Source organism: Choloepus didactylus, chromosome 8 (assembly GCF_015220235.1).
Source record: "Choloepus didactylus isolate mChoDid1 chromosome 8, mChoDid1.pri, whole genome shotgun sequence".
Taxonomy (NCBI): Eukaryota; Metazoa; Chordata; class Mammalia; order Pilosa; family Megalonychidae; genus Choloepus; species Choloepus didactylus.
This window is the reverse complement of record NC_051314.1, coordinates 3,436,218-3,463,963: the sequence shown is the minus strand read 5'-3', so window position 1 is coordinate 3,463,963 and position 27,746 is coordinate 3,436,218.

Below are 27,746 nucleotides of genomic sequence, written 5' to 3'. Positions count from 1 at the left end.
AGGGGCTCTTGGGGAGGATCCTTCCTGCCTCTTTCAGAGTCAGGGGCCCCTGGAGCTGTTATCTTCCTCTCTCGTCACTCACCTCTTCTCCTCTTCCCTGTGTCTTCTCCCCTCTGTCTCCTTTAAGGACATTTGTCCTTGGATTTAGGGCTTGGAATGATAATGCATGATGGTCTCATTTCAAAGCCCTTAATTTAGTTATAGCTGCAAAGGCCCACTTTCCAAATAAGGTCACATTCCCAGTTCCCGCATGTGAAGATGTGGACGTAGCTCTTTGAAAGCCACCATCCATCTCACTGCAACCCTTACTGGAAATGTAACACCTTTCGTACAGAAAGGTAATGTGCATCTATAATTAAAAATGTGGTACGCTCCACTAAAGCTGACCAACAAGGCTGCGTCCCTCCTCTCTCCCTTCAAATAGGGGCCAGATAGATGCGAGCTGACTCCGAATCCGGGGTGTGCATTTGCAGCTGTGTGAGCTTTGGAGCCGTGCTGGTCAGTGCTCTGGAACCCAGCTCCCTGCTCTCTGGGGATCTGAGCAGGCAGGCCGTACATTCACTTATGGGCCAAACCTGCCTACTTATCACCTGAGTCTCCCACAATCACCTCTGGGTGTCCTGGCAATCTTTGGAGCCCTTGGTTTGCAGCTGGGTCTCTTTGATCTCTGCCTCCATCGTCACATGGCCGTCTGCCCCTCTGTCCATCTGTGCATCCTCTCCCCTTACAAGGACACCAGTTGTAATGGATTAAGGGCCCACCCTACTGAAGCATGTCTTCTTCCCAACTTAACTAGTTCCATCTGTAATGACCCTATTTCCAAATAAGGTCCCATTCACCAGCCCTGGGGTTAAGATTCAACATACCCTTTGGGGAACATGTCTCCCTGCAATACTTACTAACATGATAGTGACTTCTCCTCCAAAAGTCAATGTGTTTAGGCCAGAACTAGCAAGAACCCTCAGCTGAATGGGAAATACAGAAATGTTCTCTTCCCAAGGAATGGAGAGGCTGACTCAACCACAGCGTTAGAGGGGTTAACTGAAAAGAGAGAAAGAAGCAAGCCCGAGATGACAACTTAAGGTGCCAGCAAAGGGTAATCGCTTCCCATTTTGCTCAGCCAGACTCTGCCATCCCCCAAATGAGCATTTTCTTGCTATTCCAGAAAATATTCAAACATGTACCGAAATAATCAAATTTTCACTGAGCTGGAGGTTGAGGCTTCTGTTCCAGATGATTAATCAGGCTGCATTTGCCTCGCAGAATTGGAATTTATGTAGTTTTGGAAGTGGCTTCATATTTTATGCCCCATCTGTTGTGTTTTTTAACAGTGGACAGATCGAGCTGGCAGCTAGAGGGGAAAGAGGAGCCCACATATCCCGACGCCCAATTCCGCGGAAGGTCGTGTGTGAAATGCGTTTGCGTGACTCGGAGGCCGGGTCTGGGACCTCGCTTTGGGGCCTTGCCACCCTGGGAGTCACCGTGCGAGCTTGACAGGCAGGTGCGTCTGCTCAGACATGTGACCCTGTAGTCAAACTTCATACTAAGCATCAAACATTACAACAGTTGTGGGCTTTCAAGGCTGTGCCTTCTGTGAGTAGAAAACAGAGCTCTGTCGACCTCAAGGAACACAAGCAGGAATCTGAATTGTCTGTTTCCTTTAGAACAAGTTCTAAGAAGAACACCTGGCCCCATCTTGGCAGGAGTCTAAGTGCTAACGTGGCCTCTGATGGCGCAGATTGAGAAGACGATGGCAAATGGAAATGCTAATGGCCCTCAGCGGACAAAGGCAATAAGGCCGACACCAAGACAGACCCTCACTCCCTGGCTTCATTCTGGAAGGAAAACACAGCATTTGTTGCCGGCGACGGTGGGTACAAGCAAGTAGGAGTGGACTGAGGCCTTGGGAGAGCTTGTCACCTGTCATCAGGTTGGGAGCCTTACGCGCGGCACTGCTGTCCGAGGTGCTGAAGGTCCCACTGTCCGTGGTGCTGGAGGGCACTGGGCGAGCCTTGATCTCTGAGGCCGACAGACATTCACATCAGGCAGAGGGAGGCAGTCAGCAAGGCTTGGGAAGGAAATAGAGCAAGAGGATGCGGTGGGGGTGTGTGTGATAGACTTCCACCGAGCCCCTCTGGGAAATCCAGGACATGTGTCCCATCTACCCCCTTCCTCCCCCTGCTAATTAAGGTCCCAGCTAAGCCAGACCCAGGTGGCTATGGGTGTGATGAGGGCCCCAGGCATGCTCTGCTCATCCTCTGCTACTCTTCTAGGAGCCCCATAGGTGGCTGGGGGTGGGGGAGGGTGCCAGAAGCAAGGGTCCCCCTGACCAGAATTCTTAGGGAAAGCCACCTCCCCACTTTAGGCCCAGGGCCATGCCATGGACCCAGGGCTCAGGGAAGGGCAGAGGCTGCCCAGTAGTCACTGGTGCCCGGTTGGGGGCAGCATCCTGTGTCACCTGGATGGTGCACAGTCCGCTCAGGGTCAGGCAGGCAGCTGGCCTTAGAGGGCCACCGAGGGGGATGCATCCCATGGGAGGTGAAGCAGCTGAGAGCTGGGGCTTCAGGGAGGGCCTCAGGAGGAAGCTGGCTACCCCAGTCCCTGGACATGCAGCCCAAGAGCTGCCCAGTCTGGGCAAGGCCGGCTCAAGGGCAGAGATCCCGATAGGGCCATGTCTGAAAACAAGTGGGCAGATGCCCACTCACCTGCACAGGGACATGAGGCCAAGCAAAGAAGCCGCCTACCCACATACATCAGCACCCAGTCAGGAGACAAGCAGATTAGGGTTTACCTATCTCTCTATGGAAGCATTTATATTTTAAGTAGAATGAAAATCAGAACTCTTAAAATATGGTTGTCACTGGCCATGATGGAATTAGAAAGAGCCAGTGACTGTTGAAAGGACTTCCATCAGGTTGAATCCCAAAGGTTCTCAGGAGTAATATCTGCCTAGGTTGGGGCAAAAAGCAAGTTTTTGCTACTGCTCGTGAAATCACTGCTTTTTGGATGGACAAAAGGACCCCAATTCTTCCTGTTTCCAGCGGGGTCATTGGTAGTGAGGGCAAGCTGCCTTCATCTGTAGAAATGCCTTTGCTAGGAGAGTTCCCCAATGGGGTGACCACCTGGGTGTCTGGACCAGTTCCTTTTGTGTGTGTGTGCATAGGAGGGGCACCAGAGACAGCTAAAAAAATATGTGAATTTGGCTAAATATTTGGAAAGCTGCTAAATGCTGCGATAAGGAGTTGAGGCTTAAGAGAAATCATGGAAAGAGTTGGGGCAAAAAATAAATAAATAAGATTCTGGGTGCTGGTCTCAGAGTGCCAGCCTTACCCTCAGGACGTTGTACTTGGGCTCGGCGGAGGGAGCTAACTGCACCTGGTCACTTTGGTGTCGAGCTCTGGCAGGTGCTCACACATGTCACCCTCCTGCAGGGTCCTGGCAACCACAGAGGCAGGTGGTTCTGAGAGAACAGATGCGTTTTCAGAGGCTGGATAAGTGGGGACCAAGTGGCCGCAGCTGCAGAGAGAGGGGGGTGTGGGCGGCACCCAGTGATGCTGAGAGTTTGGGAGGAAAAGAGCAGAAGTGCTGAACACGCAGCAGGGATGATCTGAGTCCCAAGCAGGGACATGGGTGGTGCCTGGCTGAGGGTCCTCTTCTCCCCACCACCGAGGGAGCAGCAGGGGTGCCCAGGGAGACCTGCTGGGGTGGGTGGCTGGGAAGCCCACCTTCCCCCCGGGCTCCAGGCTTAGGTCAAGTGGAGCCCAGGATGCCTGATGTGGCTGCAAATTTCCTCCAGCAGGTCAGAGGCTGGGGTAGTGATAGGGCATGTACCCGCCTGGCTCGAGGCCATGTGCCTGGACAGCCGCCTCCCCCTGTCCTGGGCTTGGCCTCAGTCACAGGTGCCGAGTCAGGGAGAAAGCAGCCCTGTCTCAGGGTTCTCCAACTTGGGTTGCTGAGGACCCAGCCATGGGTATAGGAGGACAAACTTGGGGAGGACAGTGAGCCCACAAACAGCAAATCCTACAGGGAGTATTTCACGGCCGAGGACTGTTAGCTTCCTCTCTCTGGCTGCTGGGACAATTTGCTATAAACTTGGTGGCTTAAAACAATGCCCATTTATCTCTCACAGTTCTGGAGGTCAAAAGCCCCAGGACAGTTTCACACAGCACAGGGCAATGCTCCCTCCAGAGGCTCGACGGGAGAACTGCTTTCCTCGCCTCTCCCAGAGGCTTCTGGAGCTGCAGTTCCTGGCTCCTGGCTCCTTCCTCCACCCGCAAATCCTGCAGCATGGCTTTCTGCTTCAGCGGTCCTGCTGCTAACCCCCCTCTGCCTCCCTCTTGTAAGGCTCTTGCGGTCCCAGGTAGAACCCACCTGGATAATCCAGGATGCGCAGTCCCCATCCTACCTTTTGCCTTGGAAGGTCACAATCGCAGGTGCCAGGGATCATCTTTGGGGACCACTATTCAGCCAACCCCTGAGGTTAAAAGGGGCCCTGAGATCACACTCTCAGATTCTGTCCAGGTGAGGAAACAGAAGCACGTCTTTTGCTTACAAAGCAATGCCAAGGGTTGCACAGCCGAGTCTTCCATTGGCTCATGGACCCAGCACTTATCGAGCATGTAATACACATCAAAGCCTGAGCTGAGGTCGGGGTCCAGCCACTCACTTCATCACTCAGACCCTCCCAGTGGATGCTCACTGCTTCAGCCTTTCCCAGAAACTTGGGCCCCCTTGAGAGCGAGGTGGAGGAAGCTGCCCACGTTGATGACACACAGACGGCCTCATTCCAGAGTAGCGGGTCACTGGACGGGCACAAGAACTCAGTGATGGGGCTCAGAGTCACCTCCACCCAGCCTTTCCGGGGTCCCACTGGATCAGAAGCTTCCAGGAGGCAGAGACAGGAAATAGAGCCGGAGCAGCAGCGGGGGGAGGTCCATGAGCTCCAAGAGGGCATGTGAGCCTCTTCGGGGAGCCCAGGAGGCCCGTTTGCCATAAGTGAAGGTCCACATTCTGTCCACGCTGTCCCCTTCTCTGCGGCTCTCCACCCCTTCCTCGGCCATGTTTCAGACTCTGAAGCCTCTCCTGATTTCTTACTCGCTCTCTCCTGATTTCTCACTCGCTCTCTCCCAGCCATCTAGCGCTGGGCAGTGGGCCTCCCCCAGGACAGCTTCCAGGCCCTCCATCCATGAAATGGCTGAGGGCAACACGGCAGCCCCCACTTCTGCTAATGAGCAGCCACGAGCCCACCCAGCAATGATTGGGCTTGTAGGCGGCACAGAGAAGCAGCCGGCGTTCCCTCTGTCCACCTCTGCCCCTGGACCCAGGACATCCTGGCACAGCTCACCACCCCATTCATCACACTTTCTCACCACGCCCTATAATCAGTAGGGCTATGGGAGGCTTCTATTCCCAAAGGCGGGAGTCAGGTCTGCTCAGTCATCTTCTGCCTCGTGGGATGTTTGAGCTAATGTTCTACTGGCAGGAAAGGGATAGACCCTTTTTCTACCTGGATACTTGGTGCAGAGCCAGCCTTCTTTGCTATGTGAGGCTGGAGGGTCTGATGTACCTGTGACTGTGCCCCGGAGGTTGTAAGTGTGCATTTATTCATGTGATTACTGGATGCACATCTCCCTCGCTGACTGGTTGGCGTGCTCTGTGGGGTGAAGACAACCTGCACCCAAGCTCAACTCTGTACTTCCTTGTCCGGTGCCTGGAGTGGGCGTCTGGGACCCACGGAGTCTCAGAAAATGAACAGATGATCCTTGGAAATGCTCCTGGCTGAGAGGCTCCTTGAGCAGGGATCACTGGTGTCGTCCACCTTTTACCTGAGTTCCTCCAAGACCGTGGCCTGGCTGGACATGTTCACAGAGCGTCACCTGTGGTGTAGTACAGGGTGGACACACCTTAAGGATGCTCTGAATGAATGGTCAAATACATGAGTGACTCATGTCATCACCCCACAAATGTACCCACCACATGGCCGCCTCCAGAGGGCTTCCTGGGGCTTGCTCACGGGGTCCCCTCCACACCCCCTTGGGTTTGTCAGGGCAGGAGTGAGGGCCTCTGCCAGGGGCAGCTCCTTCCCTGTGCCCAAGGCCACAGAGCTGGGGAGGGTCTGGCTGCGTCCTTCAGTCCTGCTCCCGGCTGCCAGCCCTTGGTGTGGTTTTCCACAGCTGACGGTCATCTTCTGCTATCTGATCATTGCTTGGCGTGTGTATCCTTATGGCCTCCTGTGAACCATGTGGTCTCTGGGGCTGTGTTCTCTGAGGCCTGGCATCTTGGGGAGCCCACCTTCCAGGGGCGCAGGGGCCAGTGCCTCAGGGCAGGGGCCCAGCACAGCTCAGCTTCAATGCTGGCAACATCTCAGGAGGTGAAGGGCTTGGGGCACACCTGGCTCTACACTTTTACTGATTGTGTGAGCTCTGGCTGCACGCGCCACCCACCGGGGCCTCAGTGGAGAGAAGAGCAACTGAGGACTGTCCTGGGGAGTAGGTGAGCTCGTGGACACCTGTTCCTTGAAAGAGCCAAGTCCACGCAGCCATTCTATGTCAGCTGCTTGCAAAATGCAGAGTAAAAGTACCCGCCACAGGGGGATACTTTGAGCATCAAATGAAATGACCTTTCTGAGCAAGTTTCATCAATGCTGAAAAGGTTCCCAGCTCTAGCTGCATGGCGATTAGTGGGAAGACTGTTGCAGGGCTGGCCCGTGGGTGCAGTGGGCGCGCCGGGGTGAGCGGGAGGTGGGCGTGGAGGATGGACGTTCTCGTAAAATCACCAAAGTTAAATTTTCTCATCCACCGAAGCAGTTGACTCTGTGAGACCTCAGAAAAAAAATTAATTAACCTCTTTGTTCCTCGTGCTGCTCTTTGGCGAGGGGGTAATGTCCTCATTTGCAAATGCCCTCCTTTCTTCTCAGAAATTCTGTGAGGCTGGATGAGCCTGGAACGCTGTGAATCACTGAGGTGTCACTGAAAATTCTAAGAGACGGTCATGGGCCCAGAGATTCCCAAATGTCAAGGAGACTCCAGGTGCATCCTGCTGCTTCCCTGGGAGCTGGGAGGCAGGAACAGGTGCAGCTGTGGGTCTGTATCTGCCCCCTCCAGGGATGCTCAGCCTCAGTCCTGCCCCTGGCCGGCCAGCCACCCTCACTGCATCTCCAAGCCTCATCAAACTCACTCCTGCTCCAGCTCCAGCTCCCACTGGCAGGTGTGATGTCCCTTCCAAACCCAAGACACACCACCTCTTCTGCAACCCCTTCCCCAAAGCTCACTCAGGCCCACCATCCATCTGGTCAACCTTTCTCAAGCACTTTCTCTGTGCTCTACACTTTTTGATATGGTGGGGGAGTCAGAATGCTGATGCTGGAGCCCATTCTTGGGTTTGGGTCCTGGCTGACCATCGCTTTTCCAAGCTTTGAGGAGCTGCCTGCACTGACTGAGAGGGCCTGCTGCAGAGGCCTGTGCTAGAGGGCTTTCAGAGCCTGTGTGAGTGCCCCCACATCAGTAACCTCTTCCCTACCCAGTCTTACCTTCTGCCTCCCCTGGCCCAGCACACTCAATATTTGCTCCCATCATCTTATCCTGGTTTCTCACCCTGCAATTCCTTCCCCATGCAGGCTAGCTTCCAGGGCAGAGATTAAACTTCCTGTCTTTGGTTGTTCTGAGACCTTACCTGGATATTGGCCTAGAGGTCATGAGGGGCTCACAGGAGAGATTCAGAAGGGGTACAGGTGTTATCTTGTGAACATTTCCTGCAGGTGAGGACAGAGCACCTTCTCCAGGCCAGAAGAGGCAAGGGGAAGCTTTTCCTCTGCTAAACCAGAGGTTCCAGGGCTTAAGATTTTTGGGGTTTAAGATTCTCAGGCTCAGCTACTCAAATGACCCTGTGCCAGGTCTGAAGGCCCCACACCTTTCCTTTGGGGGCCCTTATTTTCCATGGGAGTCCTGCCGAGGTTGTGCTCCAAGTCCTCTTTGCAGCTCTGCCACTCTTACAATTAGAATCTGATCTAGATGTTCAACCAAGTCCGCCCTGTGACTACTGGTCATTTCCCTGGAAGGAGCCAGCTTGCATGGTGTCAGAAAGTTGCAAGCTTCCAAGGCTGCCCTAAGGACCCTCTGGCTTTCTCTTTGTGCTTTAAGTTGGCATATGGCTTTTGTGACATATTTGACATATTTTCTTTTTTCAAGGCTTCCAGTGTATTTAGCATGAGCCAGCCCAGTGGCGGTGGCATTTGGAGGCCATGGTAATTATGACAGTTGTTGAGTGCGAAAACCCTTAGTACATGTGACGTGCAGGGTTACCAGCCCCTCTTACCTCCATCAACATACAAGAGAGCAATCCAGCTCCAAAATCCCGTCCTGTGGTGCCGTTTTTGAGCCACTTCTGGTCCTCAGTGTTTTAGCCTGGAGTCCCCAGAAACAGAGCTTGAGGACAAAGCTGAAATGACCCCTGTTTAAGGGGAGTGCAGCCCCAGAGGGCAGGAGGGAAGACCCAGGGGCAGGAAGGAAGGAGAGCCAGCATGGGCAGCCAGCACCAGGCGATGGTGGGAATTTGCTTCTCACTTGCTTTGGGGAGGCTGGCTGGTCTCAGCTGGTCTAGGCTGGCCTAGGTTGAGCCAGTGGCTGGTTCTGCTTCAGGCTGGAGGCCTTAGTGGGTGTGACCCTTGCCGTGGTTAGCCCCAGGTCTCCTGTCTCACCATCGGCTTGGCCAGCAGGAATCCGTTCTTCTCTTGGTGATGGCAGAAGTATTGGAGCACAAGAAGATCACGCAGGTCCTCAGAGGTGGCTGGCTGCCAATGTGCTTACATTTCATTCGCCAAAACAAGGCATGTGGCTGGACCCAAAGTCAAGGGGTGGAGAAGCAGCTCCAAAATTTGAGGGAGGAACCAAAAAGTACATGATAAAGGCTCAGAGAGGGGTGAGGGATAAGTTCAGTCTCCACAGTGAAAAGATGGCTGCTGCAAAGAGCAGCAGGCTGCTGGGATGTGTGGAGTTGTCCCCAGGGGGAGCAAAAGAGAGAAGAACTGGCCAGACCCTCTCCCACGGGCCAAGGTGCCCCCACCCAGGGTGATGCCCTCACCTCACCTGCATGTCTCGCACAGCGGGCACTGGGCCTGGTGGGGTGCCGCAGGCCTTGCTGATGGCTGGAAAGCCTGGGCCAGAGACCAGAGGAGGGGGCAGTTAGGAAGCACAGCATGGCCTGGTGGTTCCCTGGTGAATTTGGCCCGATTCCACGCACAGCCTGTTGTTGGAGCAGCAGCTGGGACAGGGCTGTGAGGCTCAGAGGGCCTGAGGTGGTGCACGGGAGGCCCGGCCTGCTCGCACCCTGGGGGGGTTGCAGCCAGGCTGGCATTCCTGCCCTCTTCCCCACCGCTGGCTGTCCCTGTAACGTGCCAGCCCCAGACTCGGCAACCATTTCCCGATGCTCGCGATTCAGTGGTCCAGCTGGGGCCTGGGGTCTGGCTCAAAAGAACTTAGCCGGGCTTGTTCACGCACCGCCGTGAGCTGTTGGCCGTGGGCACCTGCTAATCTTGTGCACGTTTCTCCTGTGTCGCAGCTGGTTCAGGACAGGGAAGCTCTCGAGGCTGGCCCAGAACTTACCCATCACTTCTGCCCCATCCTGTCATTCCATCAAAGTCTGTGCCAGCCCAGGCTCAGAGGATGCGGAAACCAATTCCTCCTCGATGGGAGCAGCTGTGAAGCCCACTGAACAGGTGTGGGGAGAGGGGCCTTTTGCCCTATTATCATCAGGGAGATGATTTCAATTTTCTCTTTTGTGTTTGCGTGTATGTGCATTAATTACCAAATCTCTCCTAAGGGGTGCACCTGGTTCTCTCTCTTATCGTAGTTAATTGTGAGTCTATCTTGTCACCGCTCCTGAAAGTCAGGGGCAGCACCTGGTACCTGGGGAGTATATGCACCTGTTAACAACATCACCCTTTATTTATATTTCATTGTAGCAACTATTTATTTGCAAAATACTTGACCAGAAGGAAAGTGGTTAGATAGATAATAGTGCATCCATCCAGAACACGATATAGCTGTTCAGAACAAGGAGGTAGTTCTACACTTACGTAAGGACTTTCCAACATATACTCATGAAACTAAAAGAGTAAGTGCAAATCAGTGTATCTAGAAACTGTCTTCTAAAATGTGATTTTACCCACATATGTGTGTTTATGTGGATATTATATATATCAAATGTATATTATACATAAAATTTTCTTACGCAATTTCAGGTTTTTAGAAAATATGGCTACGTAATATGTGAACAATTTGTTAAACGCAATGAAGAAAAATTTCGCAAGTTTGCAGTTAAATTGTCTATCTTCTGTTTGTTCTAAGTTCTTTCATTTATTCTATAGGTAATAAACCCTATATTATGTTGAATGTTTATTCCCAATGCATCCAAAATGATGGTGAATATGTTCGGTGTTAAGAGTCCTACAATTTAATTAGCTAAATCTTCAGTTAATTTTCTTTACTTACTGAAGAAATACAATAAATAATACAATAAAGAAAACAAAATAAAAAATGGGCAGGTGAGGGAGTGAAGTAGTTTTTGGTACTGCCTTTTCCAGCTTGGGTTCTGGGCTTATACCCACCTACTATTATGAACCTGGAGCTTCCCCCCCTCCCATTCCTGAAGGAGTTTGTGTGGGGTCCCAGTCAGCAGTTGAGTGCCAGTAGCAGTGGGTTCAAAGCTCCTTGGGTGCGGTCGCAGTTGACTCGTCTGGGGGAGGGTGGCGGCCGGTTGCTAAATCCTAGGCTCTCAGGATTGCTCCGAGGGTACCGGCGGCGGGGGCTCTTTCCCAGAGGCGAGGGCGAGGCGGGGGACTTGGCCAGGTCCCCGGCGGGAGGCGTGCAAAGTATGGAGGGCGGCGAGAAAGGAACAGGCGGGACACGGTTCTTTTAGGGTGAAGAAACCAAGAGAGTTTATTAGGGGAGAGTACAAGCTTATATCGGGCGTTTAGAGGGCGGGGTAGCTGTAGAGGTTAAAGGCTTGGATTGGTTCTGAGAGGGCGCGGAGGTTGATTGAAAAGGGGCGAGAGTTGCTCCGGTAACGGTGTCTGGCAACAATGTATGCGCACTGGTGGTAATGGGAGTTGCACTGGCAACGGGGAGTGTCCGGGCAAGATAAGGGGGTGGGGAAAAGGCGGTTCCCTCCGGCAAGCCTCCCCTAACAGTGGTGTATTTTGGGTGAGGAAATGGGGCCTGCCTCCGGCCTCACTTTCCCAGGCCCGGGGGGCTGTAGAGGGCGCTGTCGCCCGTGCCCACTACCCTCCCCAGGGGTGGATCCGGTCCCCCAGCCCAGGCCCGCCAAGTTGAAGCACGTAATCAGTGTCCCGCACTTGGGTCTTGGCAAATGCACTGGGCACAGGGTACCCCAGAGTCTGCGCAGCCCAACGTGCATCGGGCAGGCCTGCCAGAGGGCCCTCTTCCATGTCATGATGTGGAATTTTCTGACCAGGCATGCAAACCCCACATGAGAAGAATCACGGCTAATTGCAAAGGCAGGGGAAGCCAACGGCACCCCATCCCATGCAGCAGTTGTGTGGGGCTATGTGTGTGTGTATAAACCATCTCAACTTCCCTGGTGATCAAGAACATGCAAACGTAAGCCTCAAATAGACACACATTGTCAGCCATCAGAAAGAAAATTGAACCAATATCAATTATTGGAGAGGCTGCAAGGAAATACACTTTCAAATACCACCCATGGGGGTGAACTCTGTGCAGTTATTTTTGGGGAGCCACTCACATTAGCCAGGAAAATTGGAAGTTTGCTTAAAACCGGGACTCAGCAAGTCCACTTCTTCTTGTCCACCCCATCTCTGCTCCCTACGCCCTCTGCCCAGCTGGGCCAGCTGACGGGAGGCTGGTTCAGACCAGCCAGCCTGAACCAGCCAGAACCAGTTTCACCCCATCCACCAACCAGGACCAGGAAGGCCTTAAACATAGCAGGGCTTGTATTAGTTTCCAGGGATGCCACAAAAATTCCCACAAAGGGAGTGGCCTAAAACCACAGAAATTGGTTCTCTCAGTCAGGACATCAGATGTCCAAAATCAAGGTGTTGGCAGGGTCGGTTCCTTCTAGAGCTGGGAGGGAGAAGCCCCCCATGCCTCTCCCCTCACCTCTGGAGGTTGCTGGTAACCCTTGGAGTTCCTTGGTCTGACGGTGAAGTTCACATGTCAACCTCAATGGCGATGGCATCCAGTTGCCTGGTCAAGCAAGTGCTGGCCCGGTTGTTACTGGGAGGATAGCTCAGGGATTTAAATCAACATCTATGGCTGATTGCATCTATGGCTGATTGCATCTACAATCAACTCAGGAGTTTGCCTTCAGCAATGAGAGGAGTCCTGTCCAATCAGTTGAAGGCTTTAAAGGGAGAACTGAGGATGTCAGCAGTCAGAAAGAATTCCCATCTCTACTTCTGCCAGCCAGCTTCTCCTGGGGAATTCATTGAAACCTTCATTGGAATTCCCAGCTTGTGTCCTGCCCTTTGGAATTCACTGTCATATGAGTCCATTTTTAAATAAATCTCATAAAATTTGCATATATGTGTGTATATGTGTGTTTGTGTACTATATATATATATATATATAGTTCTAGTTTGCTAATGCTGCCGGAATGCAAAACACCAGAGATGGATTGGCTTTTATAAAAAGGGGGTTTATTTGGTTACACAGTTACAGTCTTAAGGCCATAAAGTGTCCAAGGTAACACATCAGCAATCGGGTACCTTCACTGGAGGATGGCCAGTGGTGTCCGGAAACCTCTGTTAGCTGGGAAGGCATGTGGCTGGCTTCTGCTCCAAAGTTCTGGGTTCAAAATGGCTTTCTCCCAGGATGTTCCTCTCTAGGCTGCAGTTCCTCAAAAATGTCACTCTTAGTTGCTCTTGGTTTGTTTGTCCTCTCTTAGCTTCTCTGGAGCAAGAGTCTGCTTTCAACGGCCATCGTCAAACTGTCTCCCATCTGCAGCTCCTGTGCATTCTTCAAAGTTTCCCTCTTGGCTGTAGCTCCTCTTCAAAACATCACTCTCAGCTGCACTGAGTTCCCTCTGCCTGTCAGCTCATTTATGTGGCTCCAGTGACTCAACTTAGACCCACCCCGAATGGGCAGAGCAACACCTCCATGGAAATTATCTGATCAGAGTCATTACTCACAGTTGGGTGGGGCACATCTCCACAGAAACACTCAAAGAATTACAATCTAATCAACACTGATACATCTGCCCACACAAGATTACATCAAAGATAATGGTGTTTGGGGGGTATAATACATTCAAACTGGCATGTATATATATATATATATATATATATATATATATATCTCAAAAGAGAGAGAGAGAGAGCAAGAGAGAGAGAGAGTTCCTGTCAGTTCTGTCACCCTGGAGAAGTCTGACCAGCACACTTGGCTTGTCACCATACCCTTGGTCTCTGGCTCTGTCCTCACGTGGCCCCCGCTCTGTGAGTCCCTGTGCCCCACCTCTCCTTACAAGCTCACAGTCATTGGAGTTAGGGCCCCCTAATCCAGCATGATCTCATCTCCATCCTTAACTAATTACATCTGCAAATAAAGTCACCTTCTGAGGTTCTGGGTGGACACGCATCTTGGGGCAACACTGCAGAGTTTAAGCAGAGTGACCCAAGGCGGCGTCAACTGGGAGTGGGAGAACAGGTTCTGCTCCACCAACCTGCCACTGACGGTCGACAGCGGCTCCTGCCTTCTCCCCGTCTGCAGTTTCTTTACCTGCAAAATGAGGGCTCTGGGCCCGGGAGCACAGCTCAGGCTGGCTTCTGTGGATGTTCTTGCCCCATCCTGGCAGGAGGCTCTAGTTCTCGAAACCGGGCAGGGCCATTTATCACCAAATTGGAGGGAAAGGGAAGTAAATGACAGAATTTCTTCAGTCCCCGTTTCCCCTATACTGTTGCCCTGTCACGTGCCCGGCAGTGCTCGTCTATATCAGAATTGGGGTAGGAAGGTATCAGCTTTCATTAAAGCTGGTTATTTGTTTCCCCAGCTCAATCTATCACAGTTTCATGATGTTCTCCCAACCACATTAAGAACTCCAGACTCTAAGACTCTAATCATTTGAGTCCCTCCAGCTCCTGCTTTCTGGGACTCTGGAGACAAGTAGAGGGGTGTGTGTGTGTGTGTGTGTGTGTGTGTGTGTGTGTGTGTGTATGTGTGTGTGGGGGGGATCCTCCCTTGTAGCTCACAAAACCTTACACAGAATGAGTACAAATCGCCTGATCCATTTGTCTCAGAGGAACAGAAAACTTCCCAATGAAAACTTACTGAATTTCAACACAGAGCAGAGTAATTCATGGCTTTATTTTATAACGATATAAAGAAAGGGCTTCTCCTCATTGCATTTTTGGAAGATTGTGGAGAGTTAGAGAAATTTGGATTATGAAGATAACTGCAGCAGAGGAAGCTGCCCATTGGAAAAGCTGATGTGCTGCCAGGCCCCTTTGGGACGGTCACTTCCTTTATTCTAGGACTGTCACTGCAGAAACATAGCCACAGTTTCAGACACAGGATGCAAAGTCTATACCCAAAGACTCTGAACCAGAAACAAATGCTGAGGGAGGAAAGAGCCATGTCTCTTCCACCAAGAAATAGCAGTGGTGGGGGTGGAGGTGCGTGCTCGTGCACGATTTTGTAAATGATTGCTAGGGTCTTTTTTTTTCCTTCTTTCATTAAAATATTCTTTCACTTAGTCACCATTCACTGAGCATTTTCTTAGGCATTAGGATGCTAAGAAGAATAACTCACGACCACTCCTCCAAGATGCTCACAGGCTGGGGGAAAACAACCAAGAAAAATCGCGGGACCATGAGAGTGCAGAGTGTCAAATGCTAAACATGTAAAAATGTGGCCGAACAGCAGGTGCGTGTGTGCAGGGAGGGGATGGGGAGTGGGGGGCAGAGGCAGGTGGGTGGCGTCAGAAGCTGTTAATCCTTGAGGCATGTGAGCTGTGACTGGGCTGATCCCTTTGTAGAAACAAACCCTGAATGCTCCAATCAACCCATGAAGAGGATGATGCAATTATCTGGACTTCACCAGAGCTGGACCTGGGCCTTTTGAAAGGCTGTGAGACTTTCCCAAGCTCACAAGGAAACTAAGGTCTTAGCTGAGTGACCCCAGCCCTCACCTGCCCAAGGGGGAGTGAGGCCCTGTGGCCGGTCACTGCTGGAGCCTGGTCCTGTCCCCAGGCCTTTCCGTTCCTGCGGAGGTGGAGAGGAGACAGCCCTGAATCTCAGTGGCCTCCAGGAAGGACCCAGGGCCTGAGCAAATGGCTCTGATCCTTCAGTTCCAGACAAGTGCTGCGCACATTTGTCTGAAATACAGGGCTTGCCTCTTGGGTTCATAATCGAGGCGAGATGATCAGTGCAGCAGGAGTTCCAAGAAAACTTCCTGGAGGAAGTGGGCATAAGGTGGGTCTTCAAAGAAGGCAAAGGGTGGACCTGGATGGGAGGGGAGCAGGGAAGAGGGCTGCAGGGATGGACCTGTGTGCTGAGCAGACAAAAGGAGGGGCACCTGTTCAGAGCCAGGAGTGAGGTCTTTGGCTAGGGCTGAGGTCCCCAGTTCACCTGCCCTGTCACATCCACCTGGGAAAACTCCCAGCCAACGTCTGAGCCATGGGCAGCAGGTCCCAGAGCAGTGAGGGGGTGAGGGGGGAAAATTTGCCTTCCTCCTGGGACCTCCCCCCCCCATGGTAAAGGACAGACGTCTCCTGAATCTGGTCTTCATAAGCGGATGAGATTTTTAGAATAATGTGTTGAGGGTTCATAGGGTCACCAACATTAAATTTTTCCAAGATTGTAGAAACACTGAAGAAGTCAAAGATGTCCATCACCAACAGTTGGTGAAATAAGTAAAATGGAGCAGATGGTGTGGTTTCACAGCAGTGTGCTGCGGAGTCTACGAGAGGGGTTGGCTAATGATCTACCCTGAAAGTCCGGAGAAGAGAGCAGGAAAATGACTGGGGCTTAATGTAGGAACGTTCTCAGGGAAGATAGCAGGAGCCATAGAGAAGGGACTCAATGTGGAGCCCTGGAAGATTCCAGAGCCCTCACTACCAACCTCTGGCTCCCTGCAGGATTGTCAGTTAAATCAGCACAGGTCATGGAGAAGGACCTGAGAAGCTGGGGGGGCTGCCGCAGCCTTGGGGGAGTGTGGGCGGGCAAGACTCTGAGGGCACCACGTGAGCACAGGGAGGGGCTGCGTCTCAGAGACCCTCGGCAAGAAAGCTGCTCCCCGCACTGTGATCTGGACCAGGGGCAATGTCCAATGGGATCCAGACTCCAAAGGAAAAGCCTTCAGTTCCCTCACTTCTCCCAATCTCGCCTCTTTCCCATGGGGTTCCAACAGGGGTTCTAACAGGGTCTTCCCAGACACCTGCTGCTCCTTAGGAAGAGGACTGTACCCCAGATTCACAAGGTCCTGTGGTCACGTGTGTGCAGGGCAGGGGAAGTGGTGGGTGGAAAAGAGGCCTGGTGGGGTTCCCATTGATGAAGCTGACCCTAGCTTCAAGAGCCAATGAAGCTGGCTACCTTCTGCTCCTATTTGCTCTTTCTTCAGAAGTAGTTCTCCTATTGTTGATGTGGACACCTCTAGATGTCATTCAAATTGCCGTGTGCTCACGTGGCTTGAAATACCTAGACCTCATGTGACTGGTGGTTGGAGGTGTGTTGTTCACCTGCCCACAAATGCAGGTTCGGACCACGGAGGCTGGCCTCTGGTTTCGGAGAGGGGGCTTGTGGATAACCAGCACTGCAGCAGTGATTCCCAAACTGGAAGTGCACAGAACTCACAAGGGGGAGCTTGCTAAAACTACGGCTGCTGATTCAGTAGCTCTGAGATGGAGCCCAGAACCTGCAGGGCTGTCCACTTCCAGGGCTGCCCGTCTACAGGCCACATGTCAAGTGGTCGGGTGCAGAGGGAGTGAGGGTGGGGGACCCAGGGAAGTGAGGATGCTGCCCCCCTCGGCTGTGGAGGCCACCCTGGGAGTAGCTTGACCTGGACTCAGAGATCCATCCTCCTGGGTTTACTGAGCCGAGCTCAAAGCCTGCTGCTGTCCTCCTTTGTGGTTTGTCCCCTGGTGGTCATCTTGCAGGTTGGGAGCCACACTGGTTTGGGTGCTCTGCTTCCCTCTACACCCCAACTTTTCCTTTACCCTGGGTGCAAAGAGTAAGCCAACTGCAATGTTAGAGGACAGTCCACACGAGACCACCCTCACTTCCGTCACCAACTGCAGGTCTGAGGTCCTCAAGACCCAGGAGTTAGAAGGACCCACAGCACTCACTGAAAGCTGTTATACCCATGGGCTCACCACAGTGAAAGGGCTCAGATCAGAACCAGACCAGGGAAGACATGTGGGCGAGTCCAGTAGGGCGGCAGACGGAGAGCTTCTGCTGTTCTTTCCCTGTGGAGTCAGGGCAGTGTCCACACCTCTGGGTACCTGTGTGTGGCAGAACACATGTTGTGCTGCCAACCAGGGATGCCCATGCGACCCCAGAGACCTCGCTGGCTCTCCGTCATGCAGGAACGGTTGATTTTCAACGTGCTTGAACCCAAGTTCCAGCTCCTCAGGAGGTCAAGCTGTGTGATCCATAGCTCCCACCCCAATCACATGGTTGATGGGGCTCAGGGCCCCCAGCCCACGTCACATTGTCACTTCTGGCTGGCCCAAGGCCCCCAGGCAAACTGAGACACTCCTATCGCAGGACATTCCAAAGGCTTGGAGCTCGCATTCCAGAAGCAAAGCCAGACGTCATTGGGAGCAAGGGTAAATCTTTGATGCTGAGAATCCTCTCCAAGCAGGTGATCTACTTGGTTTGGAAATGAATTCCCGGGGCGTCATCCTGGAGGCAAATGTCTCAGCAGCTTTTTAGAAACAACTGGGCCAGGATGGGGAAAGAAGGAACCCTTGACCCAGCTGCTCAGAGCTCAGTTCTTGGACTCCTGAAGCTGGCACAGACCCCTCCACTCTCACCCTCCCCTCCCCTTCTCCCTCAGCTTCTCAATCTTTTCATTGATTGACTCTGGCCTTGTAGTATCTCTGGAACTTTCTTCAGAGAAAAGAAAGTGCCTTCTTTATAATTTGGGGGTTCTACTTTCCTCTGATTTAGCTTCTCCAGGAATCTGATTCTATCTTCTTTCTTTTCTCCAGAACTCCTTAAAGCACTTTGTCTGCTCATGGAGTTTTCATTGCTTGGTTATCCAAGCCCATTAGGGATTTGTTAAGTCCACATCTTTACCCACATCTTTTTTCCTCTTTCAGGGCCCAGTCTGGCCCCCTGGTGTGGGTGCCATCAGACTTCCCTTGTCCTGCTCTGCTCTGTCCACTCCACAAATACTATTCTCTGCTGGCTTTTGACCTCTGAGTCCTTTTCCCCTGACTCTAAATGCTATTTTAGGTGAGTGTCCTTTCTCAACCAGGTGATAAGTCTCCAACATCTTTACTTCTAATCCCTGGACTTCTTCCAAACTCATATGGACACCTGCCGACCACCCTGTGATGCTGCAACTTAACTCTGCACAGACCTCTCAGCATAACAGGCCCCAAACTCAACTTATCCCCCCCCCTTAGTCCTGACCCTCCTCCCAGCTCCATCCTCGGGAATGGGACCACCTCACCAAGGGGACCAGGAGAGCCCATGGCTCACTGTGGCTCTTCTCTTCCCCACTGAATCGGTCTTGAGGGTGCTAACCCAGGCACTCACCCGAGTCTATTCATTTGACCTCCCAAATACCTCTGAAATCCCAAATATCCCTCCCTTCCAGCCCCTTGTCACCGCCGCAGCTCTGGCCTCTAGGTCTCTGGCCTGGACGGGGGGAGGCAGCCAGGCAGGAGACCAGGCCCAGAGCTGAGCCGAGTTGGGCAGGAGGTGGAGCCGGATTCTGTGAGTCCTCACCTGCCAAAGGAAGGAGTCTGTCCTGGACCGTGCGGGCTCAGGGACCCTGCACAGCTAAGCTCTCTGAGGACCCAGGAGATGGTGGTTCCAGTATCCTCAGACTGTGAGTGCCCTGTGACATCATTGCTGATGACGGGTGCAAGGCAGCCCTGGTAACTGGTCTGAAGCCACTGGCAGGACTGCCAGGGATGTGTGGCCCTCTTTACATGCAGGCAGGACAGAAGCTTCCAGATAAGCATTCATTCGACCAGCATGGCTCCCTGGGAGAGATGTTTGATCTGGGGGCAGAGGTGTCCTGGGTGGAGAAAGAAAGAATGCTAGCTCTCACGGGCACACACGCTCTACAGAGGAAGAGCCTCATGTTGCCTTCTGTGAGCTCAACAGCTGGGGGGCAGGTGGAGAAGCCCCCAAGGCCATGGTATTGGATTGCCCTCCACCTGGAATGAAACATCTCTTGGGGGAAAAGCATTTGCCCTTGAACGGGGGTCACACTGAGGAGTGGCCCATGGGGGCTGCTTCTAAGGAAAGACACGCAGCCCAGATCCTTACCAACAGATAACACGTGGCATATAACACTTGCCCCACCCCCCGCCGTCTTTCCCAGATGACCCCTCTATTCTCATGGAACATTCCTCTTTGGACCCATGAATCCTAGGAATTTAAATGCCATTGAGTCGTGCTTCCGTGGGCCTGGGAGATGTTTCTTCCCCAACCAGAAGCTGGTTTGGTTAGTCTACTATTCATTGGCAGCCGTTTTCCCTCAGGTATGGATTTTTTCCATATTTCTCCACATTCTTACATTCTGCCTGGTAAGTGATTCTGTCTAAGTGTCTATTTGCCCAGCCCAACTCTGGGTCCTTTGAAGGCAGAGAAGTTATGTTTTCTACCTCTGGACTCCTGGACCCAACGCAGAGCCTGGCACCTGGGTGGGTGGGTCCACAGCAGTGTGTCTGCTGTGCTGAATCCTGCAGGATGGATGTGCTCCTGGTTATGAGTGTAGCAGCTTCTTCCCAGCTTGGTGCACCTGCTCCTTCATTCCTTTCACAAAAACTGAGCTCCCAGCACAAGGCACCGTGGGAGAAAGTGGGTTCACGGAGTGGGCAGCCCCATGCCCCACCCAGCAGGGAAAGTGCAGAGGAGAAACCGCTGACTTCCTGTGATGGGCGCACTGGAACTGAAGGATGGGTCATCTGGGATAACTGCCCGATGGCTCTCGAAGCTTCTGCCACCAAGGCCGTCCTTCCCAGTGGCCGGCACCGCTGGCTTGGATTTCAGACCCAACAATAATCAGAAGGTTGAGAGCTTCCCACTTTAAGAGCAGAAGTTAAAAGCTTGTCATTTTAAAACACTAGAGAAACAAATCATCATTACTGGCTAAAGGTAAGAAGAAATTTCTAGTCTAATAATGCATATTAACTTGGCTCTCTGCAGCACTGCCTTGCTTTTCCGAGTTCCCGGTGCTCTTACAGAGATGAACTCATTTGTTCTCCTAATAGCGCATGGGACGGGAAAGGGCAGGCATGGTGTCTCCCGGGAGCTGGGGGAGCCACAGCTCAGGGGGATTAAGTGACCTCTCCAAGGTCACGGAGCCCATCGGTGCAGACGCCATGCTCCCACCACCGTGCGTACACACAGCCTTTGCACCAAATACTGAGTGTTTCTTCCTGTCTTGTATTCAGGTTGACTGGGTTGGGACTCCCCTGGCTCCTGCCTCCCAGCTTTGCTGAGCTGCTCCCTCCATCACAGTCTTCAAGTCACTGGAGAGTTTAAAATAGGGGTCAGGGCTGCAGAAACACCCTCAGTATGCTAAAGATTTACTAAATCCCCACTCCCATTTTGCGACACAGACACACTGGGAATGAGGCCCGAGATGGTCCTTCCAAACTTCAATCAAGACTTAAGGGACAGGAAAACTTGACCCAGTGATCCCACCTCTAGCCACACACCCTCCAGATGCACCTCCACCCATGCAAACGACATGTGCACAGGCTGCTCCATTTTGTATGGTAACATGATAGTAAAAGCAGTGAGTAAATGGTGGTTCTACCACATGACGGAGAACTCTGCACCCATGGAGAGGAGAGAAGAGCTTGACAGGCTGAGGGGACATGGTCACCTGGAGAGTGGCAGATGAAAGAGAAGCACCTGTGTTTCATAGTGTGTGTAGGGTACATGGTATAAATTGTACATGCAGTGTGCCCCATTCTATGCAGGAAATTAGGCTACATGAATATATCTGCTTATTTAAGAAGTAATAGCACTAAAAGGTAAAACAGAAGCAGAGGGAGAAGGTTCCCTGTGGGGGGTGGATGGGGATGGGAGGGACGGCGTGGGGTTGGGAATGAGAGAAGGAGTCCTTTTTTAAACCGTAGATTTGACTTCTGAGTTATGCAATTGTCTTACATGTTCAGTAAATAAAATTAATTAGAATAATTTAAAAAGAAAACTCTAAAATTGCTTTTAGTGGACAGAAAGAATGCTAAGGAAATGTGCACTTGATTGGTAGGGTTCTTGTGTCTGGTATTGGCCACAATAATTGTGTATGAAGGAGGATGGGGCAAAGGTGAGTGAGTCCACACTGATATTTTGGGGGACCAGGGTCTCCCTGTGGAAAAGGGAAGATACAGATATGGAGTGTGGGCAGGCAAAGAGGACCCCAAGGGGCTGGATTTAGATTGTTGGTATTACTAGGAGTTTGTGTTTAAAACACAATCCAGGTCTGTCTTCTGAAAGGGGTTGGGAGCAACGAGCACACCAGAGCCCAGCTCGTGGTCTCTAAACCCAATGCCCCAGTACAAGAGCCACGTCCCAAGGAGAAATGTTTCAACCAGGTAGGGAAGGGAGGAGGAGAGCCTGAAAGCCAGGAAGCGTCCAGAGTGTGATGGATACCTGTCCAAAGGTCACTGATCCAGTGAGAGGGACTCACGCCAGCCAGATTTGAGACAATTTGACCATCAAGGAGAATAGTTGACTATGAGAAGTGGATAACAGGAAGAATACAGAAGTCCATGGTGATATTCCAGAAAGGGGAAAGGCAGCTGACAAAGGCAAGGAGAATATGATAATTCTCCAATAACTCATGAAATAAGTGATTTTGGCAAGTAGTATCAGTGGGGGCTGGAGCCCCTGGTCAGGCCATTGTTGGGGAGCAGTCACTCGTGGCTTCCAGTGGCTCCCTAGGGTGCTCATGTCTTACAAGGGGGGAGATGCACCTTTGATGGAGGACAGGTGGTCTCCATCTCCACCAGGTAACGCCAGCTTGGCATCACCAAATACGGAACAAACGCTACTTGCCTCCTGGCGTGGTGTGATGTCAAGGAGTTTGCAGCATCCCCAGGGGACTTCCTGCCAAAACATTGAGCCCAAGCCCAATCACGAAGAGGATGCAATCAGGCGAATCCAGAACGTAGATCACTCTACCAGAACACTGGCCCAGACTCTTCAGAAACATCAGTGTCACGTAAAACACATAGGGCAGGAGGACCATACTTGATTAAGGCCGACCAACGAGAAAAGGCAACCAAGATGCTGGTTCAATCCTGGATTTTGTAAAAAGGAAAGAATAAAAATGAAAGCAGCTATAAATGATATTCTGAGAGAGGACTGGGATATTTGAATATGGCCTCTGTACAGATATTGTAGGCATTATTGAAAGCCTTTACGTTCCTTGGGTCTGGTGACATTGGTGTGTTTCTCCCAGGAGATGCCTGCAACTTAATCTCAAATGTTTCAGCCAGTGGAAGAGAAGGCGAGAAATAAACACACAAAGGGCAAATCCAGGTAAAGTGTCTGTTCTAGTTTGCTAATGCTGCCAGAATGCAAAACACCAGAAATGGATTGGCTTTTATAAAAGGGGGGTTATTTGGTTACACAGTTACAGTCTTAAGGCCATAAAGTGTCCAAGGTAACACATCAGCAATCGGGTACCTTCACTGGAGGATGGCCAATGGCGTCCGGAAAACCTCTGTTAGCTGGGAAGGCACGTGGCTGGTGTCTGCTCCAAGTTCTGGTTTCAAAATGGCTTTCTCCCAGGACGTTCCTCTCTAGGCTGCAGTTCCTCAAAAATGTCACTTTTAGTTGCTCTTGGGGTATTTGTCCTCTCTTAGCTTCTCTGGAGCAAGAGTCTGCTTTCAACGGCCATCTTCAAAATGTCTCTCATCTGTAGCTCCTCTCTCAGCTCCTGCGCATTCTTCAAAGCGTCCCTGTTGGCTGTAGTAAGCTTGCTCCTTCTGTCTGAGCTTCTATAGTGCTCCAGTGAACTAATCAAGGCCCACACTGAATGGGGGGGGCCACACCTCAATGGAAATTATCCAATCAGAGTCATCACCCACAGTTGGGTGGGGCGCATCTCCATGGAAACACTCAAAGAATTACAATCTAATCAACACTGATACATCTGCCCACACAAGATTACTTCAAAGATAATGGCGTTTTGGGGGACATAATACATTCAAACCGGCACAGTATCAATGGGTGTTCATTTTATTCTCCTTTTGACTTTTCCTTAGACATGAATATTTTGCAAAATAATTTGGAAGAAAAGAATCAAAGGATTGGCAGAAGTTCTCCTGCTTGGGTTTTTCTTCCCGTCAGGAAGCCACACCTGTCTGGCCCCAGCCCAGTCAGGTGAACACCTCAAACCACCCAGCCGGTGTGCGTGAGAAGTGATTGGACTGAAGAGCCGGGGTTCGCTGTCCTCCCCTCCACATGGCTGCTTTGCCAACAAGGGCACAGGGCAGGTGCACGGAGCAGGCCCACTGGCTGAGCTGGGGTCGGCATGGACCCTCTGCCACCGCGGGCGGGATGCACTGCTCCAGCCCCATCCCTGCCACACGAGCCCCTCCCTCAGTCCCAGGAGGCTCACCCCCTCCTGCACTGCATCCCTGGTTTTGCTGGTCTTGGAGCTCACTACCCCTTCTCCTCCTGTGGACACACTCAGCCCTTTCTTGCCCCAGGGTGGAACAGGTGACAGTGTAGGGCCGTGCAACCTGCCTCTGACTTGGGCAGGAAGAGTGTCTTCCCTGTCCCCCAAGTGGATGGAAAATTCCTTGGAGCTCATGCAGCCACTCCGCGTTCAGGCAGCTAAGTCACAGCTGCTGTATGCAGGAGCTCTGAACGCAGCCCCGGAACAGAAGACACCCGGCACACCTGACTCTGCCGTGAGGCCGTGTCTCTCTTTCCTCTGTCCTCTTGTCCCTTTGGAGCATAAACCTCAAAGCTGAGCCTTGGCACGGTCACCAGGCGGCACGGTTCTCTGTGCACACATTATCCCTCGGTGGGAGCAATACCCAAGGCTGGTGGTGGGATGCTTGGAGTGTTTGAACTTATTCCAGTACATAAAAGAGTTTTGCTCTAGAGCCTTGTCATGGAAAGGAAATAGAGCCAGTGAAGAGAAGCATTGTCCCATATTAGGAACCTTCCAGAAGAACCAGGATCCATGTCAGGCAGCAGCAGGTTGGCCATGGTTGACTTGAGCACAGAACCATCCCCCAACCCACAAATCCCCCGGCATTGTGTGCACTCTCTGAAGTAGGTACTAAAGCAGCGATGCCACGATGCAACCACGAGCACACCTGAGAGCCCAGGTCAACACCTGGGGCAACACCTGGACAACTCCCACCTGTCCCCTCAGCTCTCCACCCAGGCCCACTGTCTAAAGGTATCCAGGGGCTCCCCTCTCTGCTTTCCGGGGGCTCAGCTGATGAGAGGCAGAGGAAAGAGGGCAGAGGATGGATGGAGAAGGAAGCCTGAGCTCAGCTGCCCGGTGTCCTCCCTGTGGGTTCACTGTGGGTTGTCCACGTCCCCCACAGGTCATAGTCACTACCATCAACTCCCCACCTACAACTGCTGCTACCCCCCCAGCGTCTGCACAGTGCTCCCCGCTAGCCCTTCAAGTACAGGGGTGTTGATAAGGGCTCCCTCTGCTGCTAGTCCTTGGGGTTCCACCCTCCCCCATTGGGTTTCCCTTAACCCTTTCATACCTTTGTAGATGGAGGCTACGTTAACAGTCTTTAATTACCACTGTGTCCAGCCAGGTCTCTGATGGACACCACATCTTAAAAAATCTCTGAGAATAGCAGATCTCTGATTTCAGTGAGGTTGGAACACACTGTCTGATGAACCCGGGCTCTTATTTTGAACAGTCACATTGGCCAAAGATGCGGCTTCCATCGTGTCCACCCCAGAGCAGGGGGGACCTCTGGCTTCCTGGGAACAGTGAGGTTCAGAAGGGGGAACATTCAGGTGCTTGACACTTAGGTAATTCTGAAAATCACAGCAACTACAGTGCCTGCACCCACAGCCACCAGCACTGCTCTTTCCCCAGCATTGCCAGGCGCCATGCCCAGCCCAGGGATCTGTCCTCCCATCTTCAGAGACTACATAAAAGGAGTCCTGGAGAATGAGGAGACCCGGGCTGAGTGAGCTGCAGAAGAGGACACAAATGTGGTGAGGAAGTGGCAGATCCATCTGCTGAGCGGCTGGAACAAGGCCCTGCACCGTGTCCATCCCACAAGGAAACCCCGTGGTCTTTCCATTTTCCCTGGGCTGGGAGGGCCAGATGGAATCTGGAAAGACTTCCAGCATCACTGCCTGCACTGCGTGGGAAAACCAGGGCTGCCTCCAAGTTCTCTCTTCCGGATCACCTTTTTCTTTTCCCTGGCTCACAGGCGATGAAAAATGCATTTAATTCCATCCATGGCTATGCATTCATTTCCACCTGGCCTAAGACGGTCGGTGGAAATTAATGTGCGCACAGACGTCTGGCTATTTATAGTAGAAGCCCCAGTCTCTATACCTTTGAACTCCAAAATTAAAATTAACCATTGTCCGAGGACAGTGCCTGCTCACTTTTAGATTCAGCAAGGTAATCAAACTCCATCGATCCCGTTATTGCACAACTTTAATTAGCACCCAATTCAAGTCCGTGAGGCCCTATGGAGTATCAGGAGAAAATGGTGGACCTGGGTTGTGGTTTTTTAATTTCCAGCAATGACCTGATGATGACGAGTATGTCCATTTTACACATTTATACTGATTGCTTTTTCATTTACTCCACTTTCCATTATGAAACACATATGGGAAGGTGTCCTAGAACCAGCTTAATTGAGTTCAGGTTGTTTCGCTGGACACCAAGTGATGCTAAAAGCACGTTCTGCTGCAGCTAAGTTGTTTATTATTTGGCTCTAAACCAAATGGATTCTGATTGCAAAAAGAGAATGCATCAAATAAATACATGGGGGGAAAATACGAAGTAAACCGTCTTAGTCGTGCTGACTCTCTCGATGCCGAAATAGATGCTGGAAATAAATGCTGGCCTCGGACACTCACTCTTTTCCAACCTAACATGGACTACAGAGTTCATCTTAAAATAATGACACCCACGGCAGGGACAGTCTACCGAGTGTCTGCTGCATACCAGGCGTTCTGCTACCCAACGCTCAACAGGAGCTGCCCCTGGCCTTCCAAGAGCCCTGTAAGGCATGCACGCATCCCCGAATCTACGATGGGCAACCAAGCTTCAGAAAGCTGGAGGGCTTGCCCAGGTTGGCATAACCAGAGGCTGGCAGTGCCGGGAACCCAGGGCTACTGCCCAAACCCCAGCCCTTTCCAGGATCCTCCCCAATTGCCTCCTCAAGGGTGTTTCCAGATACAGACAGATCAGGGGCTGTTTACAAAGATTCCAGTTTCACGTCTCAACTTGACTGACATGCATGTTGTTGAAAATTCTGTGGCTGTCATATGTCAAACATTGAACGAGTGGAGGTTCAACTGGAGCCATGGGCTGATTCTGGAACCCAGCCCAAATTCACTGCACTTGGCTCAAATGTAAAATGGTCAAAGGCTGGCCAGACATGCCCAGAAGGCCACAGCAAAGCCAGGGGCCCCTCCTCCAGTGCAAGTTCAGACAGCCTGGCTGGTAGCCACCATCTTGACAGCGTGTGCACGGCTCATCCCCTCTGTCCCTAGCTGGTGACTCAGGGGCTGCTCTTTGAGCCCTCTTCAGCATCTAGAGAAGTCCAAGCTCTGTGAAACAGGGTTTGAGGCTCCAGGGTCTGGCCCCACCTGCCCTGTGGCCCCTTCTGCCTCAGAGGTCCCTGGGCAGACCCCTAGTCTGCCCTAGTCCTTCCTCTCTGGGCCGTCGTGTGTGGTCCTCATTTGCCAGGCATCGGGATTTCCAGTGCTTGTCTGGGTCCAGGCCCTGGGAATGCAGCCCAGCTCAGATCCAGGGCTCACCCCAACAGTAGTGGGGGGAACCTACAAGAGAGAGAGTTGGGGTGCAGGCTGACAGGTGCCACAGGAGCAGGGGGCACAGAGCTCGGGCCCTGCAGCTGTATCGGGCTCGGGCCGGGGTGGGCAGGGGCAGTTTCCTCCAAGAAAGGACACTTGAGCCCTTCCCAGAGTGAGCAGATGGAGAGAGGGCTGAGATAGGGAATGGGGGTCTCAGGCAGAGGAAAAAAAGTGCAAAGGTCTAGGGTCTTGAACAAGCTGAGTTTGTTAGGAAACTGCAATTGTCCCAGACGACGGGAGGGAAACATTCAGGAAGTGACAGGATTCATGTATTCACTGAGGATGAAGATCCTGAGAGCAGCGGGGAGCTGGGGGATGGCTGCAGGAGGGATTGGAGGGCTGGCCCCGGATGCCCGCCGTCCCCCACGTCTCACGGGTTGATTCCGTCTGCTCCCAGGCTCTCTCCCTTCCCTTCCTTCCACCACAGGACAGCCATTCTCATGGGTTTAGTCTGTCTTTTTTCAGGTAAGAAGTTTGAAGAAATGCGTAGAGTGGTTTGAAAGCATGAACTTCAATGTGTGTAGGGGGGACT